At 45.8% G+C, this 24,270-nt stretch overlaps 1 long non-coding RNA gene across 2 annotated transcripts; it reads left to right on the top strand.

Moving 5' to 3' along the window:
• Window positions 1-12,732: 12,732 nt before the first annotated feature.
• Window positions 12,733-16,130, top strand: LOC125551545. 2 transcript variants are annotated; one of them, XR_007302779.1, is made up of 3 exons: window positions 12,733-13,106; window positions 13,209-13,840; window positions 15,929-16,130. It is a non-coding gene; the product is annotated as an uncharacterized LOC125551545 (long non-coding RNA). The 2 variants fall into 2 exon arrangements; XR_007302780.1 differs by lacking the exon at window positions 15,929-16,130 and adding an exon at window positions 14,627-14,680.
• The last annotated feature ends 8,140 nt before the right edge of the window (window positions 16,131-24,270 follow it).

Below are 24,270 nucleotides of genomic sequence, written 5' to 3'. Positions count from 1 at the left end.
GGCAAGAAGGCCAAGGCTGAGGACCCCGGCAAGGAAGTTGCCGCTTGCACAGCTTGCCAGGAAGCTAGTGCCGTTGAGAAAGCTGGGAACGGCAACGGCCCATACTGCAAGATCCATCGGACCAAGGGCCATGACCTTCGGGACTGTTATTAGGTTGAGCAGCTTGTCAAGAAACAAAGGGAAGAATATGAAGCGGGACAAGGAAAAAGGTCAGAGTGCCGCTGGCGGAAAGGGCCGAGGCAGTGAAGAAAATTGCCCCGGCAAACCCTTCCGGAACCAAGGAAAACCCGCCAGGGGCCAAGAAAAAGAAGTTTGTGCTGATGTGAGTATAGAAGGGAATGAAGAGGAAACCAGTGAGTACGAATTTCAGAAGGCCACTGACGCCCTATACATTGATGGGGGTGCATCTTGGCACGCCTCCCACCACCAACTCAAGTGATGGGCACGACAGATCAATGTTGTGGAACCAACGCCAAAGGCCCAGAAGCCGCTCAAATGGCCCCGCACGCTAATTAGATTTGATGAGGGGGATCACCCTGACCGCACCACCGCGGTAGGGTTCTTGCCATTGTTGGTCTCCCCGACAATTCGCAACCTCAAGGTCACAAAGATGTTAGTGGATGGCAGGGCCGGGCTGAATCTGATTTCTCTAACAGTCATCAACAAGCTTCAGATAGGAGAAGAAGAGTTGGAGGTTATCGGCACGTTTCAAGGAGTTAACCGCGGCAAGGAATCACCCCAAGAATGGATTACGTATTTTGGTGATGCTCTTTCCCTACAAGGTGCAAGGGTTGGCGTGCTTCTTGTTCCCCCTCCGGGGAGCACTTGAAGTACGTCGTCCAAATGCACTTTGCCTGGGAAGAAGTGATCATCCCCATGTGGAGGGAATCATCATAGCAATTTCCAAAGGTGGAAGTGATAAGTATGTAGTGTCAAACCCACAAGGAGCTAAAGGTAAGATCAATATTCTCTCAAGCCCTATCTGCCACCGATACGACTCTACGTACACCGAACATTTGCTTCCAACTAGAGACGGGAAATAAAACTACATTGTGGGTATGAAGTGGATAACTTTGTATGATATTGGAGAGCTAAAATATAAAAGTAGGTCCTGTCATCATAAAGTTAGAACATATTACTAAATATTATAAATAGAGAGTGTGGAATAATGGTGGATCGGTATGCGGAATTGTCCTAGGCAATTGTTAACAAGACCGATAGTCGTCATTGCAATTTCATATGAGGGAGAGGCATAAGCTAACATACTTTCTCTACTTGGATCATATGCACTTATGATTGGAACTCTAGAAAGGATCCGCAACTACTAAAGATCATTAAGGTAAAACCCAACATTGCAATAAAGCATCAATTCCTCTTTATTCCCATACACAACAACCCCCTTAGTCGGGTTTGTGTTTCAGTCACTCACCAACCCACTATAAGCGAATCATGAACGTATTGCAACACCCTACAGCGTCAATCCCTCACGCTTGCGTGACATGGAGGGCACCATAGGACAGCACCAAAATAAAACATACAACCCATACCAATCTAGATCATCAATCAACCCAAAGACAAAGGATATCTACTCAAAACATCATAGGATGGCAACACATCATTGGATCATAATATGTGGCATAAAGCACCATGTTCAAGTAGCGATTACATCAGGGTGCGGGAGAGTGGACCGCGTAAAAGAGATGAGGATGGTGATGATGATGGTGATGTTGATGAAGACGATCACCATGGCAATGATTCCCCTCTCGATGGCACTCCGGTGCCACCAAGAGAGAGGAGGAGAGGTTCTCCCCCTTGTGCTTCCTCCTCCATGGCGTCCCCCTTGATGGGGAGAGGTTTCCCCTCTGGTCCTTGTCCTTCATCGTGATGATGGCCCCTTCGGGATCCTCCTCCATGCCCTCTGGTGATGATGGCCCCCTCCGGCAGGGTGCCGGAGAGGGCCTAGATTGATTTTCAGTGGCTACGGAGGCTTCTGGCGGCGGAACTCCCGATCTAGGTTTCTTTCTGGAAGTTTCGGGTTATATAAGAGGTGTTGGAGTCGGGAACAAGGCAGCGGGTCTCCAGACTGTCCATGAGGTAGGGGGGCGAGCCCAGGGGATGGGCGTGCCCCCCACCCTCGTGGGCAGCCCGAGACTCTTCTGGCCCAGTTCTTTTACTTCCTGGCCTTCTTCTGGTCCAAAAAATAGGCTCCGTCAAGTTTCAGGTCAATTGGACTCCGTTTGGTTTTCCTTTTCTGCGATACTCAAAAACAACGAAAAAACAGAAACTGGCACTAGGCCCTAGGTTAATAGGTTAGTCCCAAAAATCATACGAAATAACATATGAATGCATATAAAACATCCTAGATGGATACTATAATAGCATGAATACTTCATGAATTATAGGTACGTTGGCGACGTACCAACATCCCCAAGCTTAATTCCCGCTCGTCCTCGAGTAGGTAAATGATAAAAGAAATAATTTATGATGTGTGAATGCTAGCTAGTGCATAAGTTTCATCAATGATAGTTCCCATCACTTTTTCTAGAATCATTATATATCATAATAGTTGCTCATTTTCATAAAACTTTTCATGATCAAGTAACAAGATATTCACATGTTAAGGTATAGATCATAAACTCTCCTAAGACTAACAAACTATATTCTCAGTCATCAAACAACTGCAATTCATCTTATTTTCAGGAAGGGTCTATGCCACAGCTTTGATTTAGCAAACTCCACATACTCAACTATCATTTAATCTTTCATAATTTCTAACACTCACGTGATATTTATGGGTTCAATGTTTTAATCAAACATAGAGAAAGATAGGGGCTTATAGATTCGCCTCCCAACCTTTTACCTCAAGGGTAATGTCAACAATAATAGTTCATGATAACTTACATCCAATTGGATATATATATATATCAGCATCTTTCCAACACAATGTGCTTGCCAAAGGATAAAATGTAAAAAGGAAAGGTGAAGATCACCATGACTCTTGCATAAGGGTAGAAGATAAAAGTAAAAGATAGGCCCTTCGCAGAGGGAAGCAGAGGTTGTCATGCGCTTTTATGGTTGGATGCACAAAATCTTAATGCAAAAGAACGTCACTTTATACTGCCACTTGTGATATGGACCTTTATTATGTAGTCCGTCACTTTTATTACTTCCACATCACAAGATCGTATAAAGCTTATTTTCTCCACATTAACAGATCATACATATTTAGAGGTTAATTTTTATTGCATGCACCGATGACAACTTACTTGAAGGATCTTACTCAATCCATAGGTAGGTATGGTGGACTCTCATGGAAAAACTGGTTTAAGGAATGTTTGGAAGCACAAGTAGTATCTCTACTTGGTGCAAATAATTTGACTGGCATGAGGGGGAAAAGCAAGCTCAACATGTTGGATGATCCAAGACAATATACATTATTTCGGATATAAGAAAACATAACCCATTACGTTCTCTTCCTTGTCCGACATCAACCTTTCAGCATGTCATATTTTAATGAGTGCTCACAATAACAAAGGTGTCCAAGATAGTATATTTAGATGTGAAATCTCTCTTCCTTCAATATTCTTTCATGAATTGTTCAAGTGACCAATTCTACGTTTGCTAACTTTCAATAAGTTTACTACCTATACTTATTCTGTGCGAAGTCATTACTCCTCATACTATAAGCATATGAAACATATATAAATTCAGATTTATGATATTCAATTCATTCAACCATTTACTTATAGGATATATGTGAAGCACATGAGTAAATGACAAACTACTCCAATAAGATATAAGTGAAGGACACTGAGTGGTCAAATAATTAAATAGCCATGCGAGGATTCTTTTTCATTCAAGATTTCAGATCCAATGATTTTATTCAAACAACAAGTAAAATTTAAAATACGCTCCAAGCAAGACACATATCATGTGACGAATAAAAATATAGCTTTGAGTAAGGTATACCGATAATTTTGAAGACGAAAGAGGGGATGCCTTCCGGGGCATCCCCAAGCTTAGGCGCTTGAGTCTTCCTTCAATATTACCTTGGGGTGCCTTGGGCATCCCCAAGCTTAGGGTCTGTCCACTCCTTATTCTCCTCATATAGATATCTCACCCAAATCTTGAAAACTTCAATCACACCAAACTTAACAGAACTTCGTTGTAACGCTCCAAGTCCGATGCGCCAGGTGTCTTCCAGCTATTAGCTGTTGTTGCATTGTATTTCGCTTGCGTGTTGCATCTTGACATGTCATCATCCGCATTGCATCATCATGTTTTCCAAACATGCATCCGTCCCATTCTCCTCGTTCTCTCTGTTGTCCGTTCTGAGCTCGCCCACACTTGCACGTGCCCGCAGCATGTCCAAAATATTATTTTATAAGTGGTCGGGAGATGTTCTCGGAATGGGTTGAAAGTTGGTGTGCGATGTCGTTTTATTGTCAGTAGACCGCCTACCAAGTTTCATCGCATTCGGAGTCTGTTTGACGCCCCAACGGATAACTATAGCGGCAATATAGCCGGTCAAACGTCAGATGTTTTCGGTCTTCGGAAACAGACGTCGGGCCTCTCTCTCGCTCTTCTCTCCTCTCAGTCTTAGACCTTCTGCTCAGCCCACAAGCTCCAACCTACCCCTCTTCGCGTCTAGAGTGGTCCGATGCGATCGCACGGTCCGAAAACTCCTCTCTGCTCAGTTCTCAGACCCCCTCACGTGTCTGAAAACCTCCCCGAACCCGACCGGGCACTCGTGTCCGTTTAGTCCGGATCGTCACCCAACTCGCTCACCCTAATTTTCTCAACCATCCAATTTGAATCGGAGGGCCCAAATGCACCCCAAATCCACCTGCAATATATACTTGAGGTCTAACCCTAAAAATTAGGAGGCTTGTCCCATCAGTCCAATCCCGCCGCCACCCGGTCTCGATCCATCTCGGGATCCATCCCCTCCTTGTTTCCACTCCCCAGTTCCTCCCGATCCATCCAGCTCCACCCCTCAATTTCATCATCAAGCCAACTGGCGGCCTCCCTGTGTAGCCGCGCCCCTGGCCCCGACACAGCCACCCAAGGCCCAGCCTCCTGTCGCTCTCGTGCACGAGCACGCGCCCAGGAGCTCGAGAAGGGGAGCCCTGATCCCGCGGAGCCACGCACCCTTGCATCCTCCCGTGCTTCCCCGCACCACCGAAGCCACCAGGATCCCGTGCCGGCGAGCGCCACCGCTGGAGCTGCTCTGTTCCTTTCCCGAACCCATAGGTCATCCTCGTTGCCCCTCTCCTTCCCGTGCTCTCTAACTCCTTCTAGTTCTTCTTTGTCTCTCTCTCCATTTTTCCTTCTCTCTTTCTCTGTCACGCACAGGAGCTCCGCCCCAACGCCATGGCCGTCCTCTTCTTCAAAGTCTGCCCCGTCGTCGCATCTCCCATGGCCTGCCGAGCCTCCCCGCCGCCTCGCCGCTCCGGTGACCACCTCCAGCAGGAGCCTCCATCGCACCTGCCGTATCGATCTAGAAGCCCCAGACGTCAAGTCCCCATCCTTCGCCATCACGAAGGCCGTCCGAGCTGCGCCTCGACCACCTGATCCGGCCGCACATCCTCGGATCCGTCCGTTTTTGCCGTTCCAAACCACCGCCGGGGCTCCTCCTTGTCGCCGGTAAGTTGCCCTACCGCTCCTACGTTTTTCCCTGCACCTTCCCTTCCTCACATCTCCCTCTCTCTTGGCCTCCTGATGCAGCACCCGGAGGATGCCAAGCTGCCAAGGCACCTCCCCTACACCCTGCTTCGCCTGGATCCGTGAGCCCATGCCTCCCCTGCCGCCGGTGATGCCAAGTCCCTGTCGCTGCACCGCCGTTGGTCAGGCCTCACCTCTGCTTCGCTCGAACAGGGAGGAGAACACCTCTGCCTCTGTTCGCTCGGGTCGCCCGCGAATTGACCGTGCCGCCACCTTGTCAAGCCGCCCCTTGGGCCAGATCCACCGACCGGGCTTGGCCCAATGTGAGCACCAAATCAAGTCCTCCTCTCTATTGGACCAGACAGATTCGGCCCGTTGATGTTTTTTTCCTCCCTGCGTATTTATCTATTATCTAGAGTAGACCTGTTTTGCAGAAAACCCCCTAACCTCCATGCATTTAATAACTTCTCAATAGTGCATCGGTTTAAAATAATTTATATATGTAAAATGCTTAGAATTTTGTGTAGATTAATAATATGCCATTTTCATCTATGTTTAAAATGTTTAAACTGCTGTTTGCCTTAATTTGCTCCTATGCCATGTTAAAATGATTTAATTCATAACTAATTAACCGTAGCTCGGATTTAAATAATCTTTATATGCAAATGGGGTAGAAAATTGCCTAGTTTAACATGGTGACTTTACTTTGCATGTTTAACAACTCCAAAATTGTGTTTAGGGCAGAAAAGTACCAAATCTAATGTATGCTCATGAGGATTTTCCGGACTTGTTGGTTGTTGTTCCGGCCTCATTTAAACTTGCCTAGATAGGTAGTTTTACTTTGCTTCACCCCTTTCCATGCTAAACAACATTTAATATTGTTGAGTACATAAACGAGATTGAACTAAATAATTGAAGTGGTGTTCCGTCAATATGCAACCCATTGCATATTGAGCTCCACTTAATTTGTAGGATTGTTTGTGCACTTTGCCATGCCATGCTTTATTAAACCGGTCATGCATCATACTTGGTTGTGAATCATGCCATGTTTATGTGATGGTTGTTTACTATGTTGTTTGCTTCTTTCCGGTGTTGCTTCTTCGGGTTAGTTCCGATAACATCGCGTTTGTGGGGATTCATTCGACTACATCCGTTTGTCTTCTTCATGGACTCGTTCTTCTTCCTTGCGGAATCTTAGGCAAGATGACCATATCCTCGAAATCACTTCTATCTTTCCTTGCTAGTTGTTCGCTCTTTTGCTATGCTGCGATACCTACCACTTGCTATATCATGCCTCCCATATTGCCATGTCAAACCTCTAACCCACCTTGTCCTAGCAAACCGTTGTTTGGCTATGTTACCGCTTTGCTCAGCCCCTCTTATAGCGTTGTTAGTTGCAGGTGAAGATGGAGTTTGTTCCATGTTGGAACATGGATATTTGTTGGGATATCACAATATCTCTTATTTCAATTAATGCATCTATATACTTGGTAGAGGGTGGAAGGCTCGGCCTTATGCCTGGTGTTTTGTTCCACTCTTGCCTCCCTAGTTTTCTTCATACCGGTGTTATGTCCCTTGATTTTGCGTTCCTTACGCGGTTGGGTTATAATGGGAACCCCTTGACAGTTCTCCTTGAATAAAACTCCTCCAGCAAGGCCAACCTTAGTTTTACCATGTGCCACCTAAGCCTTTTTCCCTTGGGTTCTGCAGACTCAAGGGTCATCTTTATTTTAAACCCCCGGGCCAGTGCTCCTTTGAGTGTTGGTCCAACCTGTCAGCCGCCGGTGACCACCAGGGGCAACTCTAGGTTGGCCTACCGGAAGTTTGGACAATCCGGTGTACCTTGAGAACGAGATATGTGCAGCTCCTATTGGGATTTGTCGGCACATTCGGGCAGCTTTGCTGGTCTTGTTTTACCATTGTCGAAATGTCTTGTAACCAGGATTCCGAGTCTGATCGGGTCTTCCCGGGAGAAGGAATATCCTTCGTTGCCCATGAGAGCTTGTGATTGGCTAAGTTGGGACACTCCTGCAGGGTTTTGAACTTTCGAAAGCCGTGCCCGTGGTTATGGGTAGATGGGAATTTGTTAATATCTGGTTGTAGAGAACTTGACACTTAACTTCATTAAAATGAATCAACCGCGTGTGTAGCCATGATGGTCTCTTTCCGGCGGAGTCCGAGAAGTGAACACGATTCTTGTGTTATACTTGAACGTAAGTAGTTTCAGGATCACTTCTTGATCACTTCTAGTTCACGACTGTGCTTTGCTTATCTTCTCGCTCTTATTTGCATATGTTAGCCACCATATATGCTTAGTTCTTGCTGCAGCTCCACCTCACTATCCTTTCCCTACCCATAAGCTGAAATAGTCTTGATCTCGCAGGTGTGAGATTGGTGAGTCCTCGTGGCTCACAGATACTTCCAAACAGTTGCAGGTGCCGATGATACTAGTGCAGATGACGCCGCTAAGCTCATGTGGGAGCTCGATGAAGGTCGTGTTCATAGACTTCTTTCGTTTCTAGTTGATCAGTAGAGGAGACCAGTTGGGGCGATTGAGGATCTTTTGCATTAGGGGTTGTCTATCTTTATTTGGTTCTGTAGTCGGACCTTGATTGTATTCTGGATGATGTAATGCTATATTCATGTATTGTGTGAAGTGGAGATTGTAAGCCAACTCTTTATCCCTTCCTGATTCAGTACATGGGATATGTAAAGATTACCCCTCTTGCGACATGCCTACTATGCGGTTATGCCTCTAAGTCATGCTCTGACACGTGGGAGATATAGCCACATCATGGGTGTTACAAGTTGATCAGAGCCTTCCCCGACTTAGGAGCCCCCTTCTTGATCGAATCGCTAGCGTTGTTGAGTCTAGAAAAAAATGTTTTGAGTCTTATAGGATTATATATATTGAAGTGTAGGATTCTTTTTACTCCTCGGTCCCTTCGTCGCTCTGGTGAGGCCTCCTGACATAGAGTTTTGACTCTTCTCTTCTCAATTTCATAAAAAAAATTAGGATCACGCGGGTATCTTGGAATCGTTCTGATGGTTTTGTGACGAGAACATTGTTCTTGGTGCCTCCTGACATTTTGGGTTTGTGGCAGTGTCCCGGGGAGTTGAGCTCCGAGGTGTTGTCGTCACAATTTTATTGTTGCAGCTCTGGAATACCTGAGTTCGCCGACATCGAAAATCTCTTTTATGTAGTTGTTGGTGAGATAACCTCGACACCACCTAGTACTGGGGAGGGAGTTCGGGAGTATTGCCATAACTCGTATAACGGATGCTTTTCGAAGGTTGAGGTAAATGATTTCTGAAGGTTTCTTGGTTATGTGTTGAAGGATGGATACAGCTGGATGTAGGATTTGCTAGTTTTGGGTGAGATATTATGCTTCCCCTGTATCCCTAACACCTGATTGCATAACCAAAAAGTTTCGGTAGTTTATAAGTGGGAATTCAAGTAGCTCCTAGAATATCTTTCCAATAGGCACATGATACGATATGGGGTCTATCATATGTTTGTTTCCGGCTTATTTTGCAAGCCAATCCTTGTTTTGTTTTCATTGTGGTATTCGAGTTGCTTCAATGTCAAGTGTTGATTCCATACCTTTCCTAAGTGGTTTTCTCATATTTCTATGTGAATACTAACCCTTCATGAACATCAAGATTGTCATATCAATCCTTTTCAACCGGCGCGCTTATCGTCAAGTGAATCCCATCATTTCAACATTTGCAAGACCCAATCACAGTTTTCGTCAACGGTGTTTGTTTCATTCGTCTCCAAGTAGCTTTTGTTTTCCCGCACACCCACCCTTTTTCTTCAAGGACTAAGATTTGTTGATCAAGTATCCATCTTATGGATGTGAAGTATCTTCATTCTTTTCAATCAATGTTCTTACCCGGTGGTTCTTATGAAAATGCTCCACTAGTTCATCATTCTTCGTTGTCTTTCTTCTCTGGTGGATTCAATTCAAGTTTTGTTGATCATATCCTTTCCTCGTTTTAAATGTTTTCTCATGCCGGTGCACTTCTTAATCACTCACCTCTCGCTATTCATTTGTTCTGGAGTGTTGAAGATATCTCAGAAGGCTCGTCTTTTCATTCAAGATCCGTTCAACCTATTTCGAGGTTGTTATCTCATTCAAGCCATTTAATTCAACCGGTGCAATCTCCTTTTCAAGATATCGTTCTATGGTGTTTTCTTTTGAGTGGACCCTTACCCACAGGTCTTTTCCCAGGATCTTACCTGACTCTTCTAATTTTATCAGAGTTATTCTCAAATTCATTTCAATGTTTGCCGTAAGAATGAATTGTCATCAGTAAAATGTCTTTCTCCAAGATCTTTCAAATTTTTCATCGTTGGTTCAACCTTTCTATTCTTCACCCCGGAGTATCTCAACAATTCTTGGTGGTGTTTCTCAGCGTCATTCTCAACATTTGAAGACCGAAGAAGAGTTTCCCTCTAAATCTTGCTCCTTTCTCTTCAAGATTCATGGTTCTAGCGTTATGCCATCCTCTCATAATTGTTTTCGATTGTGAGAATTCTTTTCACCCATCCGGAGCAGTTCAGGAGTCTATTCAGTCTGATTCTCTGGAGGCCATCATTTCGGGTTCATTCATTACCAGCTTTCAGCTCTCGTTCTCCAAATCTTACGAGTGCATCGTTCAAGTATTCTCTAATCAGCTCACGATCTATTCTTTCTCATGTATCTAAATCCCCTCAAGTATCTTCTTTCGGTTTTCCAATTCTTCCTGGTGTTTCTTTATCGTTTCTGCGTTCATTTTCAACTCCTACGGTGGTTTGTTCAAGATTTCTCTTCCTTCGTTATTGTATCAATGCATTTGTGCTTTCTAAATCCTACTAGTGGTTCGTTGAAGACCTTCTCAAGTTTGCGCTATATCTATCTTAATTCTTTCAATGAGAATAAGTAGTAGGCAAAATCCGTTGCTTTTCATCAATTTAATTGGTGAAGGATATGCATAACATAATTCTTACTCTTGTTTCATCCAAGTGATTAATTCCTTATTCCGGAGGTTCATCAAAATTCTTGATTTCTTTTATTCATCTTTCTTTTTCCCAGAGTTCCAACCTCTCTCAATTATATCACCACGAAGAGTCATCTAAATCATTGCCAGGATTCACCTTGTGTTTTCAACTTCAATTTCCTTATATCATCCTTTTATTACAGGAGTTCTTCATGGAGGCTCTACATGGTGGTTCATCAAGGTTTCTTCTCATTATTCATTTGTTCTTCAAGATTTCTCTCGAAGCTATAATCCGCCAAGCTATACTTCAAGTATTCTTCATCTTGCAATCCGGAGTGCAATTGTTTCTCCCTTATCTTTTGAGCTGGTGTTATGTCGTTCTTGACAATTTGAGCTCGTGTTTCATGATTCACATGTTGTCAATAATGAGATATTTTAAATCCACCAATCTCTTCGTTGGAGTTGTCTTGTGTCATAATTCACCTAAAGCCTTCCCTAAGGAATATTGCTATTGTGGTGCTTATCAATGATTCAAGTTATCTCTCTATCTTCTTGGTGGAAGAAGTTTTCATCTCTTCTTTATTCCCGATCAATCATTGTTTTTCGTTAATGGTAGAATTTCACCTCAGTTTTGAGATGTTCTCCATAAGCCCACCACAAGCTTACTCTTTTCGTTGTTGGTTTTCCAACAACTCCATTATAACCCTCTTGGAAGGGTGCCTTCCAAGATCATTTGTGGCAGAAGTTGTCATTTTCTTCTCAATTCTTTCTTTTCCAATGATCCAACTTCTATTCTTTCGGTCCAGAGGCATTGTGATGTTGCTCTTTTCACTCATCATCTCGGATTGTGAAGATCATGTTCTTTCCTTTGCTTATACATTCAACTGGAGTGTTGTGTCATCCCTTCAATTTATTTTCATCTTATCAAGTTTTCTTCTCTTTTTCTACCGGAGTGCTCTCCAAATTATATAATTATTATGCCTCTCTATCTTGTTTTAACCAGAGTGTTGTGTCTTCTGCTCAAGTTCTTTTTGTCTTATAAAGTTTTGCACCTTGTTTCAATCGGAGTGATTGCATCTACTTCTTGTCCATTGTTACCTTTTCTTATGTCTTTCAATCCACAAGGTTCCCATAATGTTCCTCCTTTCTACGGAGTGTTTTCAACCTCGTTCATCTTTGCTGTATTCTTTCTTTCAATTTGTTCAACCTCTCAAGGTTCTTTGGTTTCTCTTGTTTGTCAAAGAAGCAACTTAGTTTTACCTCTTCTCTTCCTCTTCCGCTTCTCTCCGGTGCCATTCTAGATCTCGGGATGAGATCCTCTCGTAGTGTTGGAGTGTTGTAACGCCCCGAGTCCGATGCAACAGGTGTCATCCAGTTATTCGCTATTGTTGCATTGTCTTTCGCTTGCGTGTTGCATCTTGCCATGTCATCATCCGCATTGCATCATCATGTTTTCGAAACTTGCATCCATCCCGTTCTCCTCGTTCTCTCCGTTGTCCGTTCTGAGCTCAACCACACTTGCACGCGCCCGCGGCATGTCCAAAATATTATTTTATAAGTGGTCGGGAGATGTTCTCAAAATGGGTTGAAAGTTGGCGTGCGATGTTGTTTTGTTGTCAGTAGACCGCCTGCCAAGTTTCATCACATTCGGAGTCCATTTGACGCCCCAACGGATAATTGTAGCGGCAATATAGCCGGTCAAACGTCGGACATTTTCGGTCTTCGAAAACAGACGCCGGGCCTCTCTCTTTCTCTTCTCTCCTCTCAGCCTGAGACCTTCTGCATAGCCCACAAGCTCCAACCTACCCCTCTTCGCGTCCGGAGTCGTCCGATGCGATCGCACGGTCCGAAAACCCCTCTCTGCTCAGTTCTCAGACCGCCTCGCGCGTCCGCAAACCTCCCCGAACCCGACCGAGCACTCATGTCCGTTGAGTCCGGATCGTCACCCAACATCCCCAAAACGTCTTTGTTTATTTGTTGGACTCGCCCACCCTAATTTTCTCGACCGTCTGATTTGAATCGGAGGGCCCAAATTCACCCCATATCCACCTGCTATATATACTTGAGGTCCAACCCTAAAAATCAGGAGGCTTGTCCCATCAGTCCAATCCCGCTGCCGCCACCCGGTCTCGATCCATCTCAGGATCCATCCCCTCCTCGTTTCCACTCCCCAGCTCCTCCCGATCCATCCAGCTCCACCCCTCAATTTCATCATCAAGCCAACCGGCGACCTCCCTGTGTAGCCGTGCCCCTGGCCCCGATCCAGCCACCCGAGGACCAGCCTCCTCTCGCTCTCGTGCGCGAGCACGCACCCAGGAGATCAAGCAGGGGAGCCCCGATCCCGCAGCGCTAGGCACTCCTGCATCCTCCCGTGCTTCCTCGCACCACCGAAGCCACCAAGATCCCATGCCAGGGAGCGCCACCGCCGGCGCTGCTCTGTTTCTTGCCCGAACCCACAGGTCTTCCTCGTTGCCCCTCTCCTTCCCGTGCTCTCTCCCTCCTTCTAGTTCTTCTTTGTCGCTCTCTCAATTTTTCTTTCTCTCTTTGTCTGTCCCGCACAGGAGCTCTGCCCCAACGCCATGGCCGTCCTCTTCTTCCAAGTCTGCCCCGTCCTCACGTCTCCCGCGGTGAGCCGAGCCTTCCCGCCGCCTCGCCGCTCCATGGACCACCTCTAGCAGGAGCATCCATGGCGCCTGCCGTTTCGAGCTCCAAGCCCCAGACGTCAAGTCCCCGTCCTTCGCCATCACGAAGGCCGTCCAAGCTGCGCCTCGACCACCTGATCCAGCCGCCCATCCTCAGATCCGTTCGTTTTTGCCGTTCCAAACCACCGCCGGGGCTCCTCCTTGTCGTCGGTGAGATGCCCTACCGCTCCAGCGTTTTCCCCTGCACCTTCCCTGCCTCACATCTCCCTCTCTCTTGGCCTCCTGATGCACCACCCGGAGGATGCCAAGCTGCCGAGGCACCTCCCCTACACCCTGCTTCACCTGGATCCGTGAGCCCATGCCTCCCCTGCCGCCGGCGATGCTAAGTCCCTACCGCTGCGTTGTCGTTTGTCAGGCCTCACCTCTGCTTCGCTCGAACAGGGAGGAGAACACCTCTGCCTCTGTTCGCTCGGGTCGCCCGTGCATTGACCGTGCCGCCGCCTTGTCAAGCCGCCCCTTGGGCCAGATCCACCGACCGAGCTTGGCCCAATGTGAGCACCAAATCAAGTCCTCCTCTCTATTGGACCAGACAGATTCGGCCCGTTGATGTTTTTTTCCTCCCTGCGTATTTATCTATTATCCAGAGTAGACCTGTTTTGCAGAAAACCCCCTAAGCTCCATGCATTTAATAACTTCTCAACCATGCATCGGTTTAAAATAAATTATATATGTAAAATGCTTAGAATTTTGTGTAGATTCATAATATGCCATTTTCTTCTATGTTTAAATTGTTTAAACTGATGTTTGCCTTAATTTGCTCCTATGCCATGTTAAAATTATTTTATTCATAACTAATTAACCGTAGCTTGGATTGAAATAATCTTTATATTTAAATGGGGTAGAAAATTGTCTAGTTTAACATGGTGACTTTACTTTGCATGTTTAACAACTCTAAAATTGTGATTAGGGCAGAACAGTACCAAATCTAATATATGCTCATGAGGATTTTCCGGACTTGTTGGTTGTTGTTTCGGCCTCATTTAAACTTGCCTAGATAGGTAGTTTTACTTTGCTTCACCCCTTACCATGCTAAACAACATTTAATATTGTTGAGTACATAAACGAGATCGAACTAAATAATTGAAGTGGTGTTCCGTCAATATGCAACCCGTTGCATATTGAGCTCCACTTAATTTGTAGGATTGTTTGTGCACTTTGCCATGCCATGCTTCATTAAACCGGTCATGCATCATACTTGGTTGTGCATCATACCATGCTTATGTGATGGTTGTTTACTATGTTGTTTGCTTCTTTTTGGTGTTGCTTCTTTGGGTTAGTTCCGATAGCGTCGCGTTTGTGAGGATTCGTTTGACTACGTCCATTTGTCTTCTTCATGGACTCGTTCTTCTTCCTTGGGGGATCTCAGGCAAGATGACCATACCCTCGAAATCACTTCTATCTTTGCTTGCTAGTTGCTCGCTCTTTTGCTATGCTGCGATACCTACCACTTGCTATATCATCCCTCCCATATTGCCATGTCAAACCTCTAACCCACCTTGTCCTAGCAAACCGTTGTTTGGCTATGTTACCGCTTTGCTCAGCACCTCTTATAGCGTTGTTAGTTGCAGGTGAAGATGGAGTTTGTTCCATGTTGGAACATGGATATTTGTTGGGATATCACAATATCTCTTATTTCAATTAATGCATCTATATACTTGGTAAAGGGTGGAAGGCTCGGCCTTATGCCTGGTGTTTTGTTCCACTCTTGCCGCCCTAGTTTCCATCATACCGGTGTTATGTTCCTTGATTTTGCATTCCTGACGCGGTTGGGTTATAATGGGAACCCCTTGACAGTTCGCCTTGAATAAAACTCCTCCAGCAAGGCCCAACCTTGGTTTTACCATTTGCCACCTAAGCCTTTTTCCCTTGGGTTCTGCAGACTCAAGGGCATCTTTATTTTAAACCCCCAGGCCAGTGCTCCTCTGAGTGTTGGTCCAACCTGTCAGTCGCCGGTGACCACCAGGGGCAACTCTTGGTTGGCCTACCGGAAGTTTGGACAATCTGGTGTGCCCTGAGAACGAGATATGTGCAGCTCCTCTCGGGATTTGTCGGCACATTCGGGCGGCTTTGCTGGTCTTGTTTTACCATTGTCGAAATGTCTTGTAACCGGGAGTCCGAGTCTGATCAGGTCTTTCTGGGAGAAGGAATATCCTTCGTTGATCGTGAGAGCTTGTGATGGGCTAAGTTGGGACACCCCTGTGGGGTTTTGAACTTTCGAAAGTCGTGCCCGCGGTTATGGGCAAATGGGAATTTGTTAATATCTGGTTGTAGAGAACTTGACACTTAACTTAATTAAAATGAATCAACCATGTGTGTAGCCGTTATGGTCTCTTTCTAGCGGAGTCCGGGAAGTGAACACGGTTCTTGTGTTATGCTTGAACGTAAGTAGCTTCAGTTCTACTTCACGACAGTGCTTTGCTTCTCTTCTCGCTCTTATTTGCGTATGTTAGCCACCATATATGCTTAGTGATTGTTGCAGCTCCACCTCACTATCCTTTCCCTACCCATAAGCTTAAATAGTCTTCATCTCGCGGGTGTGAGATTACGAGTCCTCGTGGCTCACAGATACTTCCAAACAGTTGCAGGTGCCGATGATACCAGTGCAGATGACGATGTTGAGCTCATGTGGGAGCTCGAAGAACATTGTGTTCATTGACTTGTTTCGTTTCCAGTTGATCAGTAGAGGAGCCCAGTTGGGGCAATCGGGGATCTTTTGCATTAGGGGTTGTCTTTCTTTATTTGGTTCCGTAGTCGGACCTTGATTGTATTCTGGATGATGTAATGCTATATTCATGTATTGTGTGAAGTGGAGATTGTAAGCCAACTCTTTATCCCTTCCTGATTTAGTACATGGGATGTGTAAAGATTACCCCTCCTGCGACATGCCTACTATGCGGTTATGCCTCTAAGTCGTGCTCCGACACGTGGGAGATATAGCCGCATCGTGGGTGTTACATTTGTGAGATAGGTTAGTATGATAAAAGTAAACCATTCACTTTGGTACTGTCAAAGACAAGGATCATAATTGTTCTCACACAATGCCTACTGTACCATATCATCTCTACAATTTATATTGAGTAATATAAGCCATAGAAACTAGAAAACAAGCAAACTATGCAATGAAAACAGAATGTGTCAGAAACAGAGCAGTCTGTAATGATCTGAACACTAACCATACTTCTGCTACTCAAAAAATTATTAAATAAATTGGTGTACGTGAGGAATTTGTCTATTAATATTTTTTCAAAAAGAATCAGCACCAAAGCACTCTTCTATAAAAAATGCAGCTAATGTCGTGAGCGCAAACTTTCACCCAAGTCTTCCCAAAGGTCTTACTTGGCACTTTATTGAAACAAAAGCTATAATACATGATTAATACAGTAGCTTAATCATGGATAACACACAAAAACAGTATGGGTAGATATTGAGTTTCCTCCCAACAAGCACTTTTCTTTAATGCCTTTTAGCTAGGCATGATGATTTCAATGATGCTCACATAAAAGATAAGAATTGAATCATAAAGAGAGCATCATGAAGAATATGACTAGCACATTTAAACCTAACCCCCTTCCTATGCCTATGGATTTTGTGAGCACACAATTTATTGGACAAGAATCAACTAGCATAGGAAGGAAAAACAAGTATAACTTCAAAACTTGATATTCCTCCCTCATACAAGCATGTATTCCTCCTACAAGCATGTATTCCTCCCTCATAATAATTTTCAGTAGCATCATGAATGAGTTCAACAATATAACCATCACATAAAGCATTCTTTTTCGAGATCTACAAGCATAGAAAATTTTCTACTCTCCACATAAGCAAAATTCTTCCCATTCGAAATAACGGGATCACTAGTTCCTAAAGTTGACACTCTTCCAAACCCGCTTTAGATGATAGTATTATTCATAATCCAAAAGATATAAGTGAAGTTCATGGAGCATTCTACAATTAATATAAAATAACCCATATCCAAGCTCAAAATATATAAGTGAAGCAAACGAAGCATTCTATAAAACCATACTCAAAAGATTTAAGTGAAGCACAAAGAGCAATTCTATAAGATCATACTTAAAAGATATAAGTGAAGCACATGAAGCATTATATAAACCAATGAAGGGCTATCTCATACTTGCATGGTTCTTAAAAAAATAAAAACACAAAGGACACAAATCATGTGAACAAAACAAAAACCGAGGTGTACCGATAATTTGCTCAAGAAGAAAGATAGGAAGCCCCAAGCTTAGATGCTTCAGTATCCCTAGAATATTTACCTGGTGTTCCTTGGGAATCCCCAAGCTTGAGCTCTTGCCTCTCTCTATTGTTCTCACATCGGTAACTCCTCATTCTTCGAACACTTTATCCACACAAAACTTTAACAAAAACTTTGTGAGATCTGTTAGTATAATAAAGCAAATCACTACCTTTAGGTACTGTTGGGAACTCATTCTAAATTCATATTGGTGTAATATATACTGTATTCCAACTCATCCATGGTTCATACCCTCCGATACTACTCATAGATTCAACAAAATAAGCAAACAACACATAGAAAACATAATCTGTCTAAAACAGGATAGTCTGTAGTAATCTGGAGGTTTAGTAGACTTTTGTTACTCCAAAAATTATGAAATAAATTTTTAAATTTGAAAAATTTAAACAGAAGTAATGTGAAAAAAGTTTCAGACCCATTTGACTTTCCAGTAAAAAAATTAAAATCACGCGCTACAGCCAAAGTTTCTGTTTTTGTTCTGCACATAGTAACAAGCAATCTAATCATCCTAAAACCAAAGCTTGGCACATTATTTTTATAATACAATGGATATATATAAGGGGATAATCATTTACAGAGAAACTTCCATGAAAAAAATTCTACATTGTTTCTATGAGCATGAACACGAGTGCTCAAGGTCGACCCTCACTTATTCAATGCATAACTTTCCAATCACTTCTCTTTTTGAAAAACTTTTTAGGCATGAGAGGCAAGTAATTTTTTTTTGTATTTTCATTATTTAAAAAAATTTGTATGTTTCACCCACAACTAAACAGAAACAAAAATGGAAAAAACAAAATCTACTTAGTGAAGGAAAGCAAACAAGCACACACAAGAATATCAACCCCACGCTATTGCTCCCCGGAAACGGCGCCAGAAAAGAGCTTGATAATCCCCAAGTGCAGGGAATCATCGTAGAAATTTCCAAAGGTGAAAGTGATAAGTATGGAGTTTTGAACCCACAAGGAGCTAAAGGCAAGATCAATATTCTCTCAAGCCCTATCTGCCACTAATATGACTCTACGTACACCGAGCGTTTGCTTCTAACTAGATAGGAGAAATAAAAATACGTTGTGGGTATGAAGTGGATAACTTTGTATGATATCGGAGAGATAAAATATAAAAGTAGGTGTTGTTATCATAAAGTTAGAACATATTACTAAATATTATAAATAGCGAGTGTGGAATAATGATGGATCGGTGTGCGGAATTGCCCTAGGCAATTGTTAACAAGACTGATAGTCGTCATTCCAATTTCATATGAGGGAGAGGCATAAGCTAACATACTTTCTCTACTTGGATCATATGCACTTATGATTGGAACTCTAGCAAGCATCCGCAACTACTAAAGATCATTAAGGTAAAACCCATCCATAGCATTAAAGCATCTAGTCCTCTTTATTCCCATACGCAACAACCCCCTTACTCGGGTTTGTGTTTCAGTCACTCACCAACCCACTATAGGAAAATCATGAACGTATTGCAACAACCTACAGCAGGAATCCCTCACGCTTGTGCGACACGGAGGGCACCATAGGACAGCACCAAAATAAAACATTCAACTCGTACCAATCTAGATCATCAATCAACCCCAATGGATATCCACTCAAAACATCATAGGATGGCAACACATCATTGGATCATAATATGTGGCATAAATCACCATGTTCAAGTAGGGATTACAATGGGGTGCGGAAGAGTGGACCACGTAAAAGAGATGAGGATGGCGATGATGATGGTGATGTTGATGAAGACGATCACTGCGGCAGTGATTCCCCTCTCGATGGCACTCCGGTGCCACCAAGAGAGGGTGAGGAGAGGTTCTCCCCCTTGTACTTCCTCCTCCATGGCCTTCGCCCTCTAGTCCTTGGCCTTCATGGTGATGATGGCCCCTCCGGGGATCCTCCTCCACGCCCTCCGGTGATGATGGACCCCTCCGGCAGGGTGCCGAAGAGGTCCTAGATTGGTTTTCGATTGCTACGGAGGCTTCTGGCGGCAGAACACCCGATCTAGGTTTCTTTCTGGAAGTTTGGGTTATATAAGAGGTATGGAGTCGGGAATGAGGCAGGGGGGTCTCCGGGCTGTCCACGAGGCAGGGGGTGCACCCTCCACCCTTGTTGGTCAAGTTTCAGATCAATTGGACTCAGGTTGGTTTTCCTTTTCTGCGATACTCAAAAACAACGAAAAAACAGAAACTGGCACTGGGCTCTAGGTTAATACGTTAGTCCCAAAAATCATATAAAATAGCATATAAATGCATATAAAACATCCTATATAGATAATATGGTAGCATGAATATTTCATTAATTATAGATACGTTGGAGACGTATCAAGAAGCCTCCAACAATACACCTGAGTATGAAGGGCTCCTTGTCGGGCTCAGAATTGCCGCGGGATTGGGAATGAAGAAGCTGATCATACGGGGGGATTCATAGCTTGTGGTGAGACAAGTCAACAAGTATTATCAAAGTCCATCGATGGAAGCATACTTCGAGGAAATGAGGAGATTGGAGGAGCACTTTGATAGGTTGCAAACAGAGCACGTACCCCGTGCGGAAAATAGCATAGTTGATCACCTATCAAAGTGTGTTGTGCAGAAGCTTCCTGTGGAACCAGGAACTTTTGTTCTCCGTCTCTCTCAACCCTCCATATCACCAGCCACAATGGCCTAGAAAAGGAGAAAGTTGGACTATGGTAAGCCTCTCCCGGTCGAGCCGTCCGCTCCCGGCAGATACCCTGCCGGAAAAAACTTCTCACAGCCTGCCGGACAACCCCCTCCAGTCGGGCCTATGGACCCCGCGAACGAGGCTGGTGCTCCCACAGAAGAGGAGGTGCCGCTAGTCCTTGTTGCCGAGCCCCAGGCTCCAACTTGGGCAAGGCACATCGTCCGCTTCCTCCAAACCGGAGAACTTACCAGCAACTAAGATGAAGTTGATAAAGTAGCCCAAAAGGCCAATATGTATCATTTTGTCGATGACATTCTATACAGAAGGAGGTCCAATGGTGTGAAATTGAAGTGTGTCTGCCGGGAGGATGGAAAGGAACTGATGGCTGAGTTTCACAAAGGAATGAGCGGCTCACACATTGGATCAAGGGCGTTAGTTGGGAAAGCATTCCGGCAAGGATTCTATTGGCCCACAGCCCACCAAGATCCGGTCGAGATCGTCACGACATGTGAAGCCTACCAGTTCCATTCCAAGAGAACACACCTACCTGCCCAAGCCCTTCAGACAATCCCTTTATCATGGCCATTTTTGGTCTGGGGGCTCGATATCCTCGGCCCCTTCCCCTGAGAAATTGGGGGCTTTGAATTCTTGTTCGTCGCGATCGACAAGTTTACAAAGTGGCCAGAAGTGACTGCCGTGAGAAAGGTAACATCTCAGTCAACTATCAAGTTCTTGAAAGAATTGGTGTGTCGTTTTGGAGTTCGGCAAGGATCATCACCGACAACGGCACCCAATTCACGAGCCATGCTTTCATGCAATATGTTCGTACCCTCGGATGCAAGATCTCATCCGCCCCTGTGGCACACCGCCCGAGCAATGGACAAGCTGAGAGGGTGAACACTGAAGTGCTACGTGGACTCAAGACAAGAACTTACGATACACTGTAGAAGCACGGTAGGCGGTGGATCGAGGAGCTGCTGGTAGTTCTCTGGTCCCTCAGAACGACACCTAACCGAGCTACCAGGCAGACTCCCTTGTCCCTGGTCTACGGGGCAGAAGCAGTTATCCCCATGGAACTCATTTATGGGTCCCCTCGAGTGCTTCCCTATGATGAAGTAGCGCACGATCAGCACCAGCATGACGAAGCTGTGCTACTCGAGGAGAACCGTCTCCGGGCTGCTACGTGTGTTGCATGCTACCAGCAAGCCCTGCGTTGCTATCACAGCTGCAGGGTTCATGCCTGGTGTTTTGAGGAAGGTGACCTTGTCCTTAGGCACGTTCAGTCCGCCAAGGGTACAAACAAGCTATCACCATAGTGGGAAGGCCCTTATCGGGCGGTACGACTCACCAGACCCGGCGCAGTCCATCTAGAGACCGGAGATGGCTCTCAGTTACAAAACTCATGGAATATTGAGCATCTCTGCAAGTACTGCCCATAAGGCCTGAGGCTGCCGGGCACTGCCCGACAGCCACCCTTTTGTACAGGACTTGCCTCAGCTGCATGTAACCCCTTGTACAAAGCCGGGGCGATGACCCCGTGCAAGAGAAATTAAAGAAGCGTTGTAGGGAGGGCCCCAACTAAGATTATAGGCATGCATGAGCACACCAAGATCACTGCATAAGCATTTCATGAGCATTTGCATATGCATATAGATAGGATCGCATCCTGTATTCATTCTCATCTGCATGAATTTTCAGGTTCCTGCTGTGAACTTGGCTTTGACAAGAGGCGAGAAGATTGCACGGCACAACAATCCCTGGCAAGCCAAACAGATAAGTTTTACCTCTTGTCCATTAGTGTTCTGGAAAGCTATAACTTTGCATGAGAAAACCTTGCCTCTCTTTTGAAACTTAGGTGCTCCCATCCATGACTCGAACGTTGCTTCAGTTAGGGTGGTCGCAGCAGCCTTTGGTGAAAAAGAGTTGGCGGGGGGCTGACACCTCTATCTGTTCCCCGGGAGACGTAGCTCTCCAGCAGACAAACAGGGTGCCAGCAGGATATCCTGCCGGGGAAAACTCGTTTATTTTCATTAAAGATGCGCTCCACCTCTACATGGACATACACATGCACGGGTTCTCGGCAAGGTTCTTCTTTCTCATTCATATGCTAATACAAGTCCAAGCATCACAGAACACAAAGATGGACTCGAAAGATTACATTATTTGAATTAAAATTTGGCAAGCGCCGGCGAGTTTAAGCTTGAAAAAAGATAAGTTCTTCGTAAAATCCTCTCCATGTCCCTCTTATCCCAGGTATTGCGGTGGGAAGAGAAGAGGACGGGCGTCGCGCCGACACAACGCCACCCCGATCCTTGTTAGGAGCTAGCAACCCCAGCCTAACACGTGCGAAGGAGGAAGACGTGCGAAGCACCTCAACGGCCCCCTAGACACTGCCCCCAGGACCAAACGGGGGGGGGGGGGGCTCTAGCACAGGCACCGGCAGAGGAAGGCGCCGGAGCCCAGCCAGAAGGCCCCAGAAGGAAGCGGAAGCACCAGGGGAACGAGCCTCTTCCCGGCAGCCAGAAGAAACGGTGACGACGGCGCCATGAAAAGGGGGGAAGAGCCTGGCAAACGGGCAGAAGGTCACCAATACGAGACGAACGCGTCGATGCGGTCATGATCCTACTGGACGGCAGCCTCCCGTCTTCTCCTTCTCCCCAAGCTTCATCTCCATCCACACCATCCTGGAGGAAGGCCGAGGCTCCTGTCCGGCACCCCCCTCGGGAAGAGAGCGAGTGGCCAAGATGGCCAGGGGGCTCGAGGCATGCCCTGCCCCACCTTGGCAGGTAGGAAGGCGCGCCTCTCGTCGACATCAGCCCCAAGACCTCTAGGAGGGGCAATAATGGGATTACCAACAATCTCCAGCCCCACCTCCCGGCCGTGCCTCGAAGAGACCAAGAGATTCTCCACACCAAGGACCAGGCTCACTCCCCGAGCATCAGCACCAGCATGGGACAATAATGACCCCAAGCAGGAGTCCGGGGCTGGCCCCAGGCTCTTCTCTTCGGCATCGACAGAGAAAGCAGAGAACAAATGAAGAATAGGAAGAATGCAAAGATGGACGACTCCGCCCTCCTCTGCCCCGTCCTTTTTTAGGCTGGGTGGGGAAGGGCAGCCACTCCATCAATGGATGACCACCGCCCTTCCCCGCCAATTCAAGGAGGGTGGACCCTCTCCAAAATGCTCTCCTGCACCATGCACCTCCGTTACCTACCCCACGCGATGCATGCAGCATACGTGGCCAAGGATAAGGGCGTGCTATGGGAAGAGTAAATTGGCAGTTTCTACTCCATGCATTAAAGTCATTCACGGGCCATCACTGGAGCGGCCCCACCACTATTGGCTTTACACCACGCGCGGGGAAACAAGAAGCTAGACCAAAATCAAGGCTGATGAAGCAGCAACGATAACCTCAAGGGGCCAACCCCTTCAGCAACCCTGCCTGTGCACTTATTAGGCCCTACCCCGATGACGCTCAACATCGTGTTCGGGGAAGGCCCGGGGGCTTCTGTCGGTGCAACAGACCTTGGGTCTGTCGCCCAGACTCTGCACAGGAACGGGAACAAGATTGGAGGACTAGCCCAAGTCACAGGTTGAAGGACCAAGGGATTTGAATAACCAACATATGGCTCAGAAGGACCAAGATCGAGCCAGAGGAGCAAGATGTCAGCAAGAGAAGGGCCTCCCTTGCCGGGTAGGCGAGCCCAGTAAGGGCCGAGGCCACCACCAGAAGTAGGCAACCCAGGCACCCCGGCAAGGTCTGCCGGGGCTCGTGGGGGCAGAACCACCCCACCAACCACTCAAGCACAACCCCCGTCGTCAATCAGTGCGGTGTCAAGCCGCAAGATGGTTAAGTGGCAGCCCTTCGCCACATGGCAACCATTTCCTATAGAAGAAACCCACAAGTGACACTCGTCCTACAACGTGTCAAGAGAACAGGTGCGGAGCTGGCAAGATAGCCCAGCAAGCCTTGTCGGGTAGC

Source organism: Triticum urartu, chromosome 4, assembly GCF_003073215.2.
Source record: "Triticum urartu cultivar G1812 chromosome 4, Tu2.1, whole genome shotgun sequence".
Classification (NCBI taxonomy): domain Eukaryota; kingdom Viridiplantae; phylum Streptophyta; class Magnoliopsida; order Poales; family Poaceae; genus Triticum; species Triticum urartu.
Note: the sequence above shows the minus strand (reverse complement) of the source record. Positions and strands in the feature narration are given on the sequence as shown.